The sequence below is a fragment of the Passer domesticus genome, chromosome 1, assembly GCF_036417665.1.
Source record: "Passer domesticus isolate bPasDom1 chromosome 1, bPasDom1.hap1, whole genome shotgun sequence".
Classification (NCBI taxonomy): domain Eukaryota; kingdom Metazoa; phylum Chordata; class Aves; order Passeriformes; family Passeridae; genus Passer; species Passer domesticus.
In genome coordinates, this window is record NC_087474.1 from 130,613,796 (window position 1) to 130,630,258 (window position 16,463).

A 16,463-nucleotide genomic window follows, 5' to 3' on the forward strand; every position below is an offset into this window, starting at 1 on the left:
GTTGGAAGGGACTTTAAAGATCGTCTAGTTCCAACCCCCTGCCACAGGTAGGGAACCCTCCATTAGATGGGGCTGCTCAGAGCCCTGTCCTGGCCTTGAACGCTGGGGAATGTGGCATCCACAATTTCTCTGAGCAACAGGTTCAAGTGCATCACCAACTTCTGCGTAAATAATTTTTTCTTAATATCTAAATTTAAATCTACCCTCTTTCAGTTTAAATCCATTTTCCCTTGTTCTATCACTACATGCCCTTCTAAAACCATATTGTATACCAGAGCTGTCCACAGGACACCTCTGGGCCTGATTCAATGTGAAGATTGTTTCTCCTTGGTCCTGTCAATGCTTTCAAGAATTTTTTAACTTAATATTTATTTCTTTTCTATCCAGCTATTTGGTATAATATAATATAGCTTGTCTACTTCACAGGAAGTTGGATATTTCTGCTGTACATATAAATTCAGTTTTTACAACAGGAAAAAATTTTACTTCCAAAGATCACTAGGAATGTTTTGCCCTTTTTTTTTTTTTAACCCATGTTTGGGTACTATGCCAAATTTCTTTGATTCCTTGCAGAACTCATATATATCTCAGCTTAGTCTCTGCAGTTGCAAACTCTCAAAAGCTCAGTTAATGAACTTCAGGTTTGTTCACATGGAAAGATGTACATTAATTATACCATTCCTGAAAGAAGTGTTCAAATTGAGAAGAAATTTGCATTTTGCAGAGAAAGAATTCAGCCTAATCTTCAAAAATAACATATTCTTGTGTTGGTAATTTTTGTACAGTGAAGAATCTCTGTTCAATTCAGAAAAACAGTAGTTCATAATGTCATAGCTGCTATGGTAAGAACTCTCAAAGCTACAAAATTTTTTAAATTGCACTTCACTCTGTTTAACTAAAGTAGTCACAGAAACACATACAAAAACCAATTTTTTTTTTTTGAAAAAATTTAGGTTGTAACTTGCTTGTGTCATTTTGATAAAAAAAGGCATTTCCAACAGTCTCTCTTCTCTGACTTACAAGTGCATCTTTGTGCATATGTTTGATGCTGAGGATGCAGGAGATTTAGGCTCAAGTGTTCATCCAGAAAACCACCAGGAGCTTTTAGATATTATGTTCTGCATTAGCCTGAAAACCCTACCAAACATTTTGTCATTTATTTCCCAGTAGCTGTCCTGGAGAGCTTGATCACCATTTAAGCATTGCAGTCTATCTCCTCTCAACAAAAGTTTGTGATCTAAAGTATTATTCTGAATATTATCTTGAAGGTATCTTTGCACAACATTATTGATTGTGATTGTTTTTGCCTATTAAATGATGTTACATCCAGCAGTTGAAACACTCAATCTGGTAAAGTATAATCAGCCTAACTTTTGTCAGATAATGCCCTGTAATGCTTAAGAAGTCCCCTTCTTCAGCTTCAGCTAAACTGATCCAAATTAAAAGGGCCTGTGGGCTTCATCAGAGATACTGAGGTTAACTTACAAGAAGGAATCTGTATTGTAGTTAGGATATGGCAAAGGCAGTATGGGCATATGAGAGGAAATAATATCTTTGTTGTTCTACTCATGTCTGAAGAGTTGACTTAATAAATCCTGAAAAGCTAATTTTTCTGAGTGAAAAAAGGGTGTTTGTGTTGTATACTTATATGTAGAAAAGCAGAGAAAATCTATTTTCAGATCTGGGACAACTTCTGATTACTGTTATGTCTAATTTATTTTAAATTTAGTTAAGCATTATACCTCTAAAGCTGTTTGTAAATGGTGTATAAATATGTAATGCTTCTAATGTTAGCAGAATCTGTCCAATATCATACACTGCATACTTTGTTTTATTTCTTTCAGGTAACTTTCTGTGTATTTTCCAGTATCAAAGAGCAAGCTCTTATTCTTTCAAGTGAAATATTTATGACTATATAGTGATATTTGCTTGCTAGGTCCATGAGCAGTTTTGTATTCACATTTAAACTTATAGCAGCTTCTAGACTATTTTCAGTATGACATGTGCATTCAATTAGCTTCAAAAGGCTACCATAGAAGAAAAGAACTGAAAAAATGCAGTTTAAATATATATGGTGTGTTCTTCTGTTACAGCATGTAAAGCAGCAACACAAGAAGTTTCCGAGTTTTCATTTAAGGTTTTAAGCTTCTTTGAGCACAGAAAAGAGATTATTGAGAGTTCATGATAACAGTGATATGTGTTACTTATTAAATTGATGAAACAAGAGTCATTAGTACAACATGAGCATGTGGTCTCTGTCTAGCCTTTGGATCACTGGTGTCACACATTATGAATTTGTAGAAAACTATTTGTCCTGGCTGCTGTCTGCAGAGGAAAAATACAGCCAAGAGTAAAACTTGGTATGCCTTCAAAGACAGAAATATTTGAGGCAGTCCACCTTTTCATGGGCCAACTTCTAAGATATTATTGTTTGTCCTAACCTTAACCTTCCTTGACAAAACACTATTTAAGTCACATTAAAAAAAAAAGTATTGTTGAGGCCAAATTTACTTGACTTTTATGCAAAGTACATTTCTTTTTGAATGTATTGTATCTAGTTGCAAGCTCATGGGAAAGATAATTTCTATCCATTACAGAATTTGATATATTTTTCTGTGATTATGTAGTTGTTTTATTTCTAGAATTCTTTCTCCTTCATGATAATTTTTACTCCAATTTTAAAATATGTGCATCTATTAAGAATTAAAGTTAATTATTTAACAACTTTAATTTCTTAAATCTTTATTTTTCTCTTTAGCAGTGTTGGTGGTATTTTCCATGGTGCTTTCCATGCAAACTAGATACATGTAGTATTTTATTGTCAAAATAATGTTTCAAGTAGTAAAATGGCAAGGGAATACTGACTGAGCTATTAATAAAACACACCAGCTTTTAGCTGGCAAAGCAGCCTTCTTTCCATCAAATATGTCTCAGCCTTTAATAAAGAAACTCAAGTGGTGTAGGTGAAAAATTACTTTTCTCACCCGGTCATCTGTCTGTCATGTATTATTCAGGTCACCAATGTTTGTCCTGAACTGTATCATTCTGTAGTTGTGTCAGGTATGAAATATGTTCAGTGTAATTCCATCAGACTTCACCAAGTTGATTAGAACAGATCACCTTTCGCATGGGCACAAGTTATCTCAGCAGATTGAATGAAAAAGACTTATTTATCTTTGCCTGATAATAAAGAAAGAGATGAGCAAATTTATCCATTAACTTGAAAAGAGTCCCATATTTTGTGTGAAAACAAACTGAAGACAGTAATTCTGTTGAAAATACTTTAATACATGAATGTTTCTTGGAAAACATGTTTAGGTTTGAACCCAGAAAAGATAAACCTTGAGCCACATGCATTCTATAACAAGCTTTTAAATGTTTCTTTTTTCCCTCAAGCACAATCCTCATAAACAATTAAATTGGTGTTGCTTTATTTTTGATAGGTTTTTAAGGCTGTAATTTTTCCTTCAAATTCAAATGTTGGTGAAGGTCTAAGTATTATGGGGTGTGAAAAATGTTTTGTTCTAATTAGTAAGAATAAAAAATAGATACTTAATACTTGTCTTCAATATCTGTTAAGGTAGATGATTCTTTTTTTTTCTCAAGTATAATGGCTAAAACCTCCAGTGTACAATAATTTGAAAAAGCAAGTTATTTTTTTTTAATTTTTAAACTTTTTTTTTTATATTTTATGGAGAATAAATATGCTGTTGAGAGGGCATTAATGATCTGAACAACATTTTTAGAATCTGTAATAACTCAATGAAATCCTCTGTCCAATATCCTTTCTAACTGAAAATTTTCATGCTTTGTGTACAGCCCCCATAGATGTTCAGTGCTTCCTAAAGCATTGCATCTCAGCAACAGAAAATTCAGAATAGGTGGTAAACTTCAATACAGTCTGAAATGTAGATCACCATCAGTGGAATATTACCTGTATTTATTTCATTCTGAATTAATACAAGTGTAGCATACCAAGATGGAAAAACAAGCTGGGTTTTGACAAACAGCAACTACTGTAGGGCCACGCAGGTTGACCTTTTTCCTGACAAGGAGCAGGGAGGTCTTTGCTGGTGGGTTGCTTTCTCTGCTTCAGCACTTTTCTAGTGCAGCAGTGGGCAGTGAATCAAAGCTCTGCCTCAGAGCTTCCTGCTCCATCTCCCTTTTGCAAGAAAATGGACTCTTAGGTGCCTGCCTCAGGAAATTTTTGGGAGACAATGAACCCTGAGAGAAAGGAGCTAAAGGCATAAACCCAAACTCTGTGGTTTTGATAGTGTCCTCAGTTTGGCCATCCATTGGGACTAGCATAGACTAGTTTTTCAGGTCAGGGCTCTGAAATCATTCACTGTCAAAATATGAATGCACAATTTATTGTTCCAAGATTTACTGGTTTAAAGGCTCAAATCAAGAATGGGTGAGAGGGAAGTTTTTGAAGCATTTTCACACAAATGCCTGTTTGTCTTCCTGGTGACCTGTGAGGGATCAAATAATCTAACTTCAGTCCTCCAAACAAAGTGCATGTCTGAGGTTTAAGCAGATTATCCCAATGTGCCTCTTGAACACCTTCAGAATTTTCAGTCTGGATTCATGATTGTAACCAGTTCTCTTGATTTTTCCAATGCCTAAGTGTTTCAGAACAGTAAAGTGCACAAAACGTGCTGTTATTCTTTTAATGTTTTATTAGGGCAATCTCCTTGCAAGAAACTACTTTAAACTATCCCAGATTGCCCAAAATATAACTCAGACTCACTTCTGTTAGAAACCTGGATCCATTAAGCTACCTATTTTTTTGTCAAAACCTTATGTTAAAGTTTAAGATATTTTTATTTTATAGGAAACTTATCTTTGAAATTTAATTTTGAATCCTTACAAGTTCTAGTAACTGCAGCATATGCTGGTTATTTTACTTTAAATAAATAGAACCAAATACATCAAGACTAGATGATAAATATCAAATAGATGATCTTTAAACTCCCATCCAACCCAAGCCATTCTGAGACAAACCCTCATATTTTGTCCAAGAAAACCCCTTAACCTTATTGCAATTTTCTCCCTGAGCTGCAATATAAGAAATGTAATTTTAATAGTATTATAAAAATAATAAAATAAAATAATTATTTTAAAATTTCAAAGAGTTGACTATGAGAAGTACCAATTTGTTAAATATTTAAGCTTTTTTTCTGCATCTTTTTTTAAGCTGTTGTTGTGTTCAGTTTCCCAGCTCATCAGAAACCTTTAAGGACCTCGGGTTTTTTACTCTTTCATTCTCCATCCATTAATCTATGTCTTTCCTCCCCAAACTGATAAAGGGCTGTACAGACTAAGGCCAGTTAATGGATGCACTGGGTCACATTCTGCCCTCAGATACAAATCTGAGATCACCTCCCATTGAATCTACAGAGAGTGCAACCAGTGAAAGTTTTGGTTGTGTATTTGAGGGTGCAATTTGGCCTACCTTGTTTCAGGGGGTCATGTAATTCATTAATGGCTGCAGAGCTTTTGCTGTGGAAAAGAGCACTAAAGCTGTGTATAAATGCTCTGGACAATGTGTGTGCCACTGTGGAAGGTGAAAGCAGAATATACAGCATGCTAACAATTGGTTTAAAGACCAAGGCTGCAACTTTTATTGAAAAAAGAATAGCTTAAACTGCAATGTTACTTGACAGATAATAGTCTCTGCAGACATAAGTAACCATAAAACCCGAGGGCACCAATCATGTGCTTCAGATCCCATGAAGACGTGATCTCCAAGCTGTACCAATATCAAGGAGGAAGACAATTTCTCAAGAGTGCTAGTGAGCACTGTGAAATGTTGTGGTTTGTTAAAATCAGATGCTGCAGTTAAGAGATCAAGTGAATAATTTTCCTTTTATTTTTTTTTTGTAAGGAGGAAAAGTAAGTAGTGCTGCTCCAATGTTTATCAAGAAAATGTGTTTTACATATAAACATGTAGTAGTACAAAGATTTCAATCATGACATCAAATGAAGGATCCTAATATGTGCTATTTTTATTTAAATTTTGAATAAATCGTCTCATGTTTGCAGTCATCATGCTTTAAGGGCAGCCATACTGCTGTAAGAGAGTGAAAGGCTTTATTAGGCAGATCACCCAAAGACAGGCAATTGAAAAGTTCCTAGGGGGTTCATTGTGTATTAGTGTGATTGGAGTTTCTCTGTTTCCCAAACAATATTTTACATGGATTTGGGTACAGGTTATATGATGTTATATGGCAATAGTGTATGGGAGCAATTTCTGCCTCATGGCTTTCTTTCCAGATGAATATCAGCTAAATATAAACCGTGCCTCATAATAAAAACCAATTTAATGAAATACAGAGGTTATAGTGTTTGGGGGCTATATATATAATACAACCAGATTGATTCCCTGTGTACTTTGTTAGGTTTTCCTGCAATATTTTACATCTCTAGTGGAATTCAGACACATTAAGACATGTAAATTCAAGCGTTTGAGTGTGAAATATGCTTTATGAAGGGCAAAAAGGAAGATTTGAGGAATCCCCTCAGTCCCTGGGAAGGTGATGGAAAAACTAATCCTTGAAACCATCTCCAAACACTTGAAGAACAGGAAGATAATTTGGAGTAGTCAGCATGGATTTACAAAAGTGAAATAATATTTAACCAACATTCCACAATTAAATTATTAACTTGGAGGACAACAGGAGAGCAGTGAATGTTCTTTACATTGATTCTAGTAAAGCCTTTGACCCTGTGTCAAATAACATCCTTATAGATGACAGATCACAGGTTAGATAGGTGGAGAGTGATGTAGACTGAAAACTGGCTTTAGCAGCTGAGTCCAGAAGGTTATGATAAGTGGCATGAAGTCCAGTTGGAGGCAAGTAACTAGTAGTGTACCCCAGGGACTGGTACTGGGGCCAATACTCCTTGACATGTTCATTAATGACTTGAACAGTAGCACAGACTGACCATCCAGCAAGTTCACAGATGATAATAAAGTGTGAGAAGTAGCTGTATAACAAGGGATCTGATGTTTGGAGGGATCTTGACAGGATGAAGAATTGAGCTGAGGGAAAATCCCATGATCTTCAAAGTCCTGAACCTGGACAATTAGATCTCCAGCACCCATATAAAACCAGCTGGGTGTCTTGTCAGAGAAAGTTCTTGGAGTCCTGGTAAACAGGAATCTGGCCCTAAGACTGCTGTGTACCCTTGTAGCAAAGGAGGCTGACAGTGTACGAAGCTGCATTTTGAAGAACATTGGCAGTGAACCTTCCCCTCTACTCAGCACTGGTGAGACATATCTCGAGTACTGTGTTCAGTTCTGGGCTCTTCAGTACAAGAAGGATTAAAGAACTGAAACCTCTCACATGAGAAGAATCTGAATGAACTGGGAGTATTCAAACTGGGGAAGAGATGTCTCAGGAGGATCTTATTAACACATACAGATACCTGGTGCTGTATAACAACCATATACTTGTCAGTAGAGCCCACTGATAGGACAAGAGGCAATGGCCACAACTGAAAATACGGACATTTTCACTCAAATGCAAGAAAAAGCTTTCTGCTGTGTGGGTGGTCAAACATTAGTGTGTGTTGCCCTGATAAGTTATGAAATTTCCACTTGAGAAGATACTCAAAACCAGCTTGGACATGATTCTGGGCAATCTGCTCTACATCACCCAGTGTGAACAGAAAGGTTGGGCTAGGTGATCTCACAAGGCACCTTCTGACCTTAACAATTCTGTAATTCTGTGATATTCCTTATTATTTGAGTTATTCAGGCCACAGTAAAGCATACACTGGTATTTGAGAATACCCTTCTTCAGCTGAACAGGACCAAATTTATATAAGGAAACTGGCAGACATTTTTTGAGGATGAACTGTGAGGAGTTAAAATTAATCAGTGTTGCTAACTGATGTTAAATTTCCATTTCTATTCTCCCAAACCTACAGAATTCAGTAAATAAGCTAATGAGGATTTCATCATAGTCTTCGCACGTTGTGAGTTTAGAGGTTAAGGTTACTATAGATGTCTTTGATCAAGATTTCTGGATTGGTTAGAATATCTCATGCCTGTTTTGCAACAGTGCAACCTGTTCTGCTTTGGTCAAGTTAGATTCTGTTTTCAAAAGAAGATTCAGGGACTATATTTCAAAATCAGGTTATGATGGATAGTCTATCATATTTCATTGAGGTTTTCTTATGTAAAGAGCAGAAAAAAGTCTGTTGTACAACCCAAAGTATTAGCTGTACAAGACAAATTGTAGAAATATTTGTTGCCATTTTTTAAAAAAATTGGTTTTTGCAAGTGTAGCTCAAAGCAATTTGTTGTCAGTGCTTTATAAGCATAAGTGTGTTAAAATCTGTATTGAGAAAATATCAATTTCTATGGTAGTAGCTGTTTTCATAATGGAATGAACAGCTTAAAATGTTGAGAAAATAAAACATAACTCTATTATTTCTAATGAGCTAACACGATGATTAAAATTGTTGATTAAATAGTATTTATCACACTGTGAGGAAAACCTTAACCTGACTATGGTGCTAAATTCAGACCTTATGAGCTTCTAGGGAGTCAAGTGGTTAGTTTATTCTTGTTAAATTCTGTTCCCTTGATGAGGACATATTTACATTAAATGCAGAATGCATCTTACCAATGATCTTGCAAACATTTAAAAATGCTGATTTTTCTATTTAAAATGTCTGCTCAGTGAGAATTCCATCTGCATTCATGTGACTCTGCCAGATGTGTCAGTAGGCTGTTCAAGGATAGACATTTTTAAAAAGAGTCAGCTTTGAAAAAAACATGAATCAACATTTAGCTTCAAACAGAATTAGAGTGGAGTTAAACTGATATCAAAGAAGTTAGGAAGTTTGCCTTGTCACAATATGAAATACAGTCATACAGTATGTTTCAGCAGGCAAGTTTGCAGGTAGCATTTTGAAAATCAGTGCACTTGTTAAACTGTATATGGATTTGTTGGTGTTTATGTTATAATTATTAATTTCTTCTATTAGACATAAATGTATTCAAAATATAACTTTAACTTTGATGTTTTTTTAAGAGTGTTAACATGTTTATAGTATTGTACACTTCTCATAAATGTTTTCATCTGTAAAAGCCAACTCTTGTTTGGCATCCCCTCTTTATTAATAAATGTTTATTAATTAATAAATGCTGCCTAAAAATGAAATTTTACATTAAGACATTTTTAGCCAAGAATAATTATTATTTAAAATACTAGGAAATTATTTGGTGTACATAGGATGTTGTAGTGAATTTAAATAAATATTTTGGATAAAAATACAAGTCCTGCATCGCGTTCTCATTTTTTGTATCTGTAATCAATGATTTGTAGAATTAAGCTGACCTAGATAAACTTCAAGGTAATAAGGTACAACTTGGCAAAATCAGCCCCAGTCAAATGTCATATATTGTAAGGCTGCTTTAAAGTTGTACCAAGTCTACAAACCATACAAGATTTCCCACCATATAAACTCTGAAAGTCACCCTGAGACACCAAAGCAGCAGAGTATTTTACTGCTTTTTGTCATGTTTTAAACGTTTGCTCTATTAATGAGAAATATCTGCTTTTGCAGAAGGACAAAAAAAAAGAGCCTTGAGAGTTTCTAAACAAAACAGCTGTTGGCACACATTTTGAAAGTTTGAAGAAGAGGACATAGACTGGTTCAGTGAGAATGTGCAGCTCATATTTTTACAGAAGTAGCAGTGCACAAATCATTACACTGTCATGTTTAATACATGAGAAACACCATGCAGAGAATATGCTTTATTACATTATAATGGAATACTTCTATATGTGAGAGTTCAAATATGTGTATTTCCTAATGGTCAGAATATAACATTGTCTGGAACATTCTTCATTTGAGATCTTATCCACCAAGAGTTTGCAGCTCCCACAGAGATAAAAGAATTTAAAATTTGCCTAATTTCTTTCAAGCTTTTCCCTTGAGTTCAACACATTGAGCTGATCTTTAGTGCACTAAATGATGACTTCCTTGTTTTGTTTCATTCTTTTAAGGAGGTTGTTTCTTCATACCTTTCCTGAACAAATCAGTGGGAAACAGTTTAATTTTCTTTTAAGGAACGTCAGTGACTACTTTTTTATATTTATTTGGTATTATCAAAATATGTTGTGCTAAAATGTATAAAACAAAATGAGTTGCAAAGATGTAAAGCCTAATGCCATATGGGTTTTTGTAGCACCCCATGGAACTTACAAAATAATTATTTGGTCCCATGTGGCTGCAATATTTTATATAATAACGTTGCAGATGAGATTTTTTTCTGAGCACATTTAAAAGCAGAATTTTTCTTTTAAGAATTTCATCCTGACATCTTTTTATTGGATAAAATTTTGTATTTTGAATTAAATTAATTAAAAAATCCTTCAGAATGGTGTGAGAAGAAAGCAGAGATTTTTTTTTAAAGATGCAAATTTCATCAGGAAGCAGGTCAAATCTAGAGGTCATCGGGTCCACAAAACAATTTTAAATTCTCTTTTATGAGACTTTTCTGAGTAGCAGAGCTGCTTTATATAATTTCGTACTTCTTATGGAATGAACAAATAAGCAATACTCTTTCCATATTGCTTCATTTTGTGCAATTTTCCATCTTCATTATGTTTTAGTTTAACTGTTCTTCTGTCATTTTGCAGATTTAACAGTATTATATAGTAATATTGATGAGGTGTTAGGTACTAAGACTGTGGTGTTTACTTATTGAAAAAACAATGTCTCTAATACTACCCACTGTATCAAGTTTACTTTGAAGAAGTGTTTTCAAGGTAATTTCACAAGATATTATTTCTATTCTGGACACTGCATACCATGATTCAGTGTGTGTATATTTTCTGAACTGATATTAGTCGATTGTAGTCATAGTAATGTTAAACTGAAATAAGATATGCATGTAGTATGGTTATGAAAATACCTGTCTAGTAAATAGTGCACTTATTGAGTCCTAAATGCGTGTATGGTTTTCAGTGTTATGGTTGTATAAGATAGCTTGAGCGTGTCCCATTTTCACCCCATAAATTAAAGCTGACAAGGGTCAACTGTAAGTTATGTTTATTTTTTTCTCATTGAAAGTATTTGCTTTTCAAATTTATTTATTTAACCTTTTTCTTTTTTCTATTTTTTTTCCTCTTGGAGCTGCCACTCCTTTATTTCTCTCTTCCTTTGAAAGATGCACACCCTCTGTCACGTAACTGGAAACATTCCTGCAATGCATGCAATTTCATGTGCATGCGTTACCACAGTTCACATTCTTTTAAAGTAACCACATCTAAAATTAAGCAAAGTTTTGATATCTCAGACAGTAATGGAGTGTATGCATGCCACCACAGATATGTATGTCACCACAGGCCATGGAATTGGTTATTAATCAGTAAGCTGAAAAGAGGAATAAAAGACATATCACAGGTTGGCAAAAATATCTGTGACTGGCACTGCAAAAAAATATATTTTTCTCTTAACCTTACAGAAAAAAAACCATAATTGTGTGCTATTTAGCTTAACGTCTGTTTTCTCTTAGCTTATAAGCAAATAGAAACTGAGATGCTGTTAAAAAAAAAAAGAGAAAAAAAGAAAACAAAAACCAAAACTGATTTCAGTAAAAAACTATGTATGTCCATTTTATTACTTCATATAGTGATATTGAAATATATCACCTGTGTCTTGCTTACGAGGATTCTTCAGTGTCATTTTTAATAGAAAAGTATCTTTTTACTTTCTTAAGGGTCTGGACTTTGTTAGAGATTAAAGCCAGTGATGAAAACACTGAGCATTTTCATTGTATTTTGTTGAAGTCTACTAAAATCCAATGTTTGCATTACTTTTATGATAAAGTAAGACACCCAGCTTGGCCATATTTGTATTCAAAATGCTTTGCTCTGATGAGACCAGAACTCTATTTCCAAAACTGGTCTTTCCAGCATGTTCTTGCTTCCTTTGTGCCGCAGCTGTTGGAAGTACTGATGGACTTTTCTTGTCATAGTTAATCTGAGAAAAGGATTCTGTAACTTCACCCCTTTTCTTCTCTCACATAATGAAGAAACACCACCTAAGCTCTCTACCACTAGCATTACCGCAAAATTTCTCTATTCACTTATTTTCATCATGCAGAGTAAAAAACTGTTTTGTGCATTCCACACAACAGTGCTCTTAATGGAAATAAAGATTTTAGATGATGGATTGTGGAGCTGCTACACTATGATCTTTATCTTACATTCACACTAAGGACAGCAAGGAAAATTCTTATTGCAATCAGAGGTGTAATGGGGACTGAATCTAAAATTCATACAAGTGAAAGGTGGTAGTGAGAATTGAAAACTGTAATAGATGCATTTCAGTGGTACTGGAAATAACTGCAGATTACTGCTTGCAGCACTTTCAAATATATTGCAGTGCACCCAGGGTAATTTGCTAGGCAAGCATTTAGTGCTACTAAACCTGCATGTGTTACAGGACAGTATGGGAAAAGTGGGGGAGAAAGCAGGAAAAAAGAGAAGGAAAAAGGAACGGCTATGAATTTTCTTTTAAATTCCATACGCTTGCTATTTTTTACCCCAGCAAATTGGTGTTTATATTATGTGCCAATTATTGGTCTTGCAGAATTCTGTTTCAGTGAATTTTCATGAAGTAGAAAAAAAAAGATGCAATGCAGATGGAAATGAAAACATGTATAAAAGCAGCTGATGTTCATAAATAAATTAAGCAGTTTGGCATACAATGACTGTACTCAGGAAGAATACATATTAGCAATTCTTTGTTGTATTGATCCTTTAAACTAAGGCATGTGTGCCATAGTTAAACACTTTTGTGTATTTTAAAGCTGTCATTTGTAAGTTTGAGCAAAGTACAATAGTCCTTAAGGGAAACAGCCTAACAGGCAGACTTGCAGTCAGACTTCAGTGTGTTTTCTTCATCTTTAATTCAGTAGGAAGCCTTTCTAAGTAGGAAATGAGGGTTCTATTCGTACTTGCCAGTGGAGAGCTGCAGTTCATAGAGTGAGCTTCATTGTCTGGACTTGCCATGCACAGTTGGGTGTGTGGCTACCAAGCCTTTTTTCCCTGAGTGTTGGGTGGATCACTGTCAGATCAGAGATGGTCCAAGCTGATAGAGCACCTTGACAATCTGATTTGGCCCATTGTGACCTATTATACTCAATTTCACATCATCCGGTACCTAAAATAGTTCCTGACCGTATTATTCTTCTCTCAGATTGTCTAGAAAGCACAAGTTTGTTTCACACCTACTTTCTCTGTGAATTAAATGTGTGTGAATGCACGTGTGCATGAATTTAAGATTTATTGTTTTCTTGTCTACTTTGAAGGAGTTTTTACTAAAAGCAACTGACTACAGTTACATTATCAAGGATTTAGCAAGAAAAACTATATGTATAGATAAAATAATTTTAAGAGATTGTGGAAAAACTTGGCTCTGTTTGGATTCTATAGTTTTTCAGTGCAATGCTGAAAACAAATCTGAAGAAAATCCTCCACAAAATACACCATAAAGCCTCATGTGATATTTAATGCATATTCATAGAGTCATAGAATAAAAACCTGGTTGTACAGGACCTTTGAAAATCACCTAGTTCCTATCTATCATTTTGCCTTGACCAAGCTGCAGAACTTGCATTTGGCCTTGATGTACTTGAAGTTCAGACAGGCCCAATCCTCAAGTCTGTCAAGGTCCCTAGGGATGGCATTCCTTCCCTCAAGCATAGCAGCTGCACCTCTTAGCTTGAGATCACCCAGATGCTGCAGATGCTCACTCCCACTAACAGGGCACATGTGGACTGCTGGGGAACACTGCTCAGTGCTGATCTCCATTTGGAGATTAAGCCACTGACTGCAACTCCTTGGATGCCTCCATCCTTCCAATTCCTTACCTACTGAATAGCCCATCCATCAAACCAAACATGTCCAGTTTAGCAGTGTTGTGTAGGACTCTGCCAAAGGCCTTACAGAAGATGCCTGTTACTCTTTACCCACCAACATGGCCACTCCACTGTAGAGGGCCAGAGATTAGCCAGGCAAAAGTTTTGCTTCATGAAGCCATGCTGATACCTCTAGTCACTTCCTTGTCATTCAAATGCCTTGACATACCTTCCAGGAGGATCTCTTCCATCTGCTCACTGGTCACAAAGGCTGAATGCTAAGTTGTTCCAGGGTGCTCATTTTTACTCTTTTTTAAAATGGGTGTGTTTTTTCCCTTTTTTCAGTCACAGGGGACTTCACTTGATCAATTCCTAGGTTCCTCAAAATCTTAAAGGAGTACAACATCATTTATATGTGAGGAATAGAATAGAATAAAACTGTTACTTTTGTCGTGGTTAAATTAAAATAAAATGTGGAAAAAAATAACAAAATTTATTTGTTGAGATTCACTACAAATATGTCACTCTAATGGGTGGAATATTCTTTCAGGTGTGGCACATGATAATGATGTTACTTTGGAAAATGTAGTTATATGTTGGTGTTTGAGAGGAGAAAGGTGTCTTTCAGACCACAGTTTGTATGGAGCAAAAAAATTATATGTATCATAACATGTAAGTACTTTTCTGCTGGTTTGCTGTCTTCAGCTAAAGGAAAATAATTGCTGATTAAACAACTTGGTTATCTTGATTCTTGCTTACATTTCTATACAGAATTGTGTTTACATGCAAGTGCAGAGCACTATGGTTCTATAATTTGAAAAATATTTTATATATATTTTTCATTATTTCAGAAATTTTTCTAGTGTTTTCTTTTTACACCATGTTGCATGTCTATGTGCCTTCTGATAACCTTTGTAGCTGGTTTCTTTTTCTGTGTTATAATATTCAGGTTATTAATATAATGCAGAAAACTAGCTTTTAATTGACATCCCAAGTGATAGCTAAAATTTACCTCCTCTGTGTGGGTCCTAATTGTTATAAACATGCAGGAATGGAAAAATATTATTATTTTATCTAAAAACTAAAAAACCTAAACCTGTCATAGATGTCATTAAAACTTTTATTTAAATAAAATTGTATAATGTTTATGGTGTTTTAACATCAGTAGGCTGCTCAGCACTACACAGCTGATCTCTCATTCCCTTCCTTGTGGAATGTGGGAGAGGATCAGAGGGATAAAAGTGAGAATACTTGTGGGTTGAAATAATGGCAGTTTAATAGGTAAAGCAAAACTTCACACAAAACAAAATAAATAATATACTTACTGCTTTCCAGATATTTAGCCATTTCTGTTTCATGGTTGGAGATGCTGGCTGAATGCCAAGCAACCACAAAAGCTGCTCACTCACCCTCCCCTGCTACAGCTGGGCAGAGAAGAGAAAAAAATTAACAAAGGGTTCATGAGGAGATAAAGACCAGGAGAAAACACTCCAAGGGCAAAACAGGCTCAGCTTAAGGGTATGAAGTGAATTTGTTGCTAACAATATCAGAGGAGAATAATGAGAAGTGAAACAAACTGTTTTCCCCCAACCCCTCCCTCCTTCTCACCAACACCACAGGGACACCGAGGACGTGGGTTCTGGTCAGTTTGTCACCTGAGGTTTTCTTCTGCTGCTGAAGGAGAGGAGTCCTTCCCCTGTGGGACCGTGGAGCCTCTCCCACAGGAAACAGTTCTCCGTGAACTTCTCCAGCATGGCTGCAAACCTCATGAGCAGCAGTTCTCCCAAAACTGCCGCAGTGTGAGTCCTTCCCATGGGCACACAGTCCTCCCCAAACTACTGTGGCTTGGGTCACTCTTCCATGGAGTGCAGTCTTCCAAGAACAGGCTCCTCCAGCCTGAAAGCAAGGGCTCCCTCTCTCCACTGGCTCTCCCACTGGATCACAGCTTTCTCCAGGCATCCACCCACTCCAGTGTGGGCACCTCCCCCATGGGCTGTGGGTGGATCTCTGCATCCCCCGTGGACCCCCATGGGCTGCAGGGACACAGCTGCTTCACCACAGCCTCCCCACAACCCGCAGGAGAATCTCAGCTCCAGCACCTGGAGCACCTCCTGTCCCTTCTGCACTGACCTGGGTGTTTCCATGTTGTTTCCCTCACATGTTCTCACCTCCTTTTCTTCTCTAGCTAGGAAAAAGCTACTCATAGCCCACTTTTTTTTTCTTCTTCTTAAATATGTTATCACAGAGTCATTACCACCTTCTCTAATTGGCCCAGTTTTGGCTAACAGCATGTCCATCTTCAGAGCCATCAGTGATTGGCTCTGCTGACATGCTGGAAGCTTCTAGCAGTTTCTCACAGAAGCCACCTCTGTGGCCCCCCTGCTGCCAAAAACCAGGCCATGCTAACCAACCCACCAAGCAAGTAGGACTTTATCCTTTGTAATGGTTCCTTTGGAAGAGAAGTGCTTTATCTCAGATGTCTCTCCCTTTCTCCTTCTTCCCCTGGCTTTTACTGAAGTGCACAATGCAATATGGAATATCTCTTGGGTCAGAAGAAGTCATCTTTTCCAGCTGT

The 16,463-nt window shown here is 36.1% G+C and overlaps 1 long non-coding RNA gene across 1 annotated transcript in view; it reads right to left on the reverse strand.

Annotated features, from left to right (window-relative positions):
* LOC135281090 (uncharacterized) overlaps positions 1-15,827 on the reverse strand; it is a 28,699-nt gene extending 12,872 nt beyond the window's left edge. Inside the window, exons 1-2 of the long non-coding RNA XR_010347866.1 lie at positions 15,544-15,827; positions 15,214-15,312 (exon numbers count right to left, since the gene is read on the reverse strand). This is a non-coding gene — a long non-coding RNA (uncharacterized LOC135281090). The remainder of the gene's footprint in view (positions 1-15,213; positions 15,313-15,543) is intronic.
* Between the last annotated feature and the right edge of the window lie 636 nt (positions 15,828-16,463).